Source organism: Myotis davidii, unplaced genomic scaffold (genome assembly GCF_000327345.1).
Source record: "Myotis davidii unplaced genomic scaffold, ASM32734v1 scaffold44, whole genome shotgun sequence".
Taxonomy (NCBI): Eukaryota; Metazoa; Chordata; class Mammalia; order Chiroptera; family Vespertilionidae; genus Myotis; species Myotis davidii.
Genome location: NW_006299705.1, coordinates 13,547,460 through 13,550,370, shown reverse-complemented (window position 1 = coordinate 13,550,370; position 2,911 = coordinate 13,547,460). Strand labels below are relative to the sequence as shown.

Genomic DNA, 2,911 nt, shown 5'->3' with positions numbered 1-2,911 from the left:
CAACCTAAGCACTGAAGGGTTCAATTCCAGGTCAAGGGCACATACCTGGGTGGCAGGTTCAATCCCCAGCCCTGGTCAGGCAGGAGGCAACCAATTGATGCTTCTCTATCACATCTATGCTTCTCTCTCTCCCCCCATCCCTTCTCTCCTTCCCTTCCACTCCCTCTAAAAAAGCAATGGAAAGAGCAACAGAAACTAAGAGGAGCTCAAACCATTATATCTTGCCTTCAGAACTTTCAGAAAACATCACAGCCCTGCCAATACCTTGATTCGAGCCCAGAAAAACGTCCAACCCACAGAACGGTCAAACTTCAAGTGAAGGCCGGCCTTCGAGCGACAGCCATGCAAGATGGCAGCCAGCACGGGCTCGGGAGTAAAAGTCCCTCACAATTTTCGACTGTTGGAAGAACTGGAAGAAAGCCAGAAAGGAGGAGGAGATTGCACAATTAGTTGGGGTGTAGAAGATGACGAAGACATGACACTCACAAGATAGACAGGGCTGATAATTGGGCCTCCAAGAACAGTTTATGAAAACCGAATGTACAACCTTAAAACAGAATGTGGACCTAAATACCCTGAAGTACCCCCTGTTGTAAGATTTGTAACAAAAATTAATATGAATGGAGTTAATAGTTCTAATGGAGTGATGGACCCAAGGGCCGTATTAGTGCTAGAGAAATGGCATCGTTCATATAGTATCAAACATGTCCTGCACAAGCTTCGGCACCTAATGATGACTAGTGAAAATATGTCACTCCCTCAGCCTCCTGAAGGACAGTGTTACAGCAACTAACCAAAAAGAAAACCACAGGCCCACCCCTCTCCCATTTGATTTAAGCAGTCTTCATTTTCCACAGTGGTAACCTAGATACGTCTTGTAGACATCAAAGTACTGGAAAGGAAGCTCCTGTTCAAAGGCAGTTTATCTTAAGATGCTGTAAGTGATATTAATTTGTTGTCCATTTGAAATATATAAATTATGCTATAATAAATCAAAATTTTTTTAAAAGAAAGCAATGAAAAAGTATCCTCAAGTGAGGATTAACAAAAACAAATAAACGACAACAACAAAAAGAGTACAATGTCCATCCTGGTGGGAGACTTTCTCTCTCTTGCTGGCTTTATGGAAACAAGCTGCCATGTTGTGAACTGTGTATAGACAGGGCCAAGTGAGATATGTCCCACGCCACTGCCCTTTCCTGTGTCTAGTGAACTTCGATGTCTTAAGTCTCATTCTGATTTTCATGCTCATTTTTTCTGCTACAGTTTCTGCCTTCCCTGAAAAGGGACTATTTTTGATCCCAAGAGGACAGGAAGAGAAGAGGTGCCAACATTCCATATCAATCTATCAATAATAGCTGCAACACATTTCCTTCTTTATTATCAAAATACATGCACACACACACACACACACACACACACACACACAGAGCCAAGTGTATCAGTTTCCTGGGGTTTCCATGGCAAATCACCATAAATTTGGATGGCTTAAAACAACAGAAATATATTGCCTCAAAGATCTGGGGGCTAAAAGTTTGAAATTAAGGTGTCAACCGGGCCATTCTCTCTCTCTCTCTCTCTCTCTCTCGCTCTCTCTCTCTCGCTGAAAGTTCTAGGGAAGCAGCCTTCCTGGCCTCTTCCTAGGTTCTGGTAGTTGCAACACTAGGTGTCCCTTGGCTTGAAGATGAATAATTCCAATTTCTGCCTCCATAGTTACATGGCATTCCCCTGTTTGTTTCTCTTACTTTTCCCCTTCTGGTAAGAACACTAGTCATTTGATTAGGGCCCACCAATATGACCTAAAATATGACCTCATCTTAACTTGGTCACGTCTGCAAAGATGCTGCTTCCGCATAAGGCCACATTCACGGACACTGGGGATAACAACTTGAACTTCTTTCTGAGAATACAGTTCAACCCATGACAATATCAAGTATTAACTTTCTTCCATAGACAGTACAATATAGTTTATCCAAGAGAGTATATTCCTGCTATCAACATGCTTAGGACTTAATACTCAGTAAAATAACAACTGGTTGATGTTGCTAAAAATTTAGTTTTTTATGGGCTTTGAACTGTTTTTTACTTAATTATTAATTATTTCATTCAATATCATTTTGTATTAGTTTCAGGCATATAGCATAATGGTTAAACAACTGTACACTTTACAAAGTGTTCCCCTCATATTTCCAGTACCCACCTGGCACCATACATAGTTATTACAATATTATTGACTATATTTCCTAAGCTGTACTTTACATCCCTGGCACTAACTACCAATATGTGCTTCTTAATCCTTTCACCTTTTTCACCTAGTTCCCCAACCCATCTCCCCTCTGGCAACCATCAGTCTAGTCGGTTCTCTGTATCTGTGAGTTCGTTTCTATTTTATTTGTTCACTTATTTTGTTATTTGGATTTCACATATAAGTCAAATCATATTGCATTTGTCTTTCTCTGGCTGACTTTGCTGCGAAAAACATCCTTAGAAACAAATGCCAAGAGAAAACCCCACTGAGGCTTCTAGCTACCATTTTATTTTATTTTTTTTTATTGCTTAAAGTATTACAAAGGGTATTACATATGTGTCGATTTTCCCCCCTGCCCTTGACAGTCCCCTAGCCTCCCCTATCCCCTAGTGTCTTATGTCCATTGGTTATGCTTATATGCATGCATACAAGTCCTTAGGTTGATCTCTTACTAGCTACCATTTTAAAGGAGTATGGGACTATGGGCCAGAGATCACTGTTAGAATTTGCAAACTTTGGAACTTTCTTAAGTGTATTTACCTTATTAAATTCATTTTTCCAAAGTGATCAGTATAAAACCCACAAAGAGAAAAGGATGTGGCCCTAGCAAGTTTGGCTCCGTAGAGAGAGCATCAGCCTGTGGACTTAAGGGTCCCGGGTTTG

The 2,911-nt window shown here is 40.7% G+C and overlaps 1 pseudogene; it reads left to right on the top strand.

Annotated features, from left to right (window-relative positions):
- The first annotated feature begins 310 nt into the window (after positions 1–310).
- LOC102766592 lies at positions 311–808 on the top strand (annotated as a pseudogene).
- Positions 809–2,911: the final 2,103 nt, after the last annotated feature.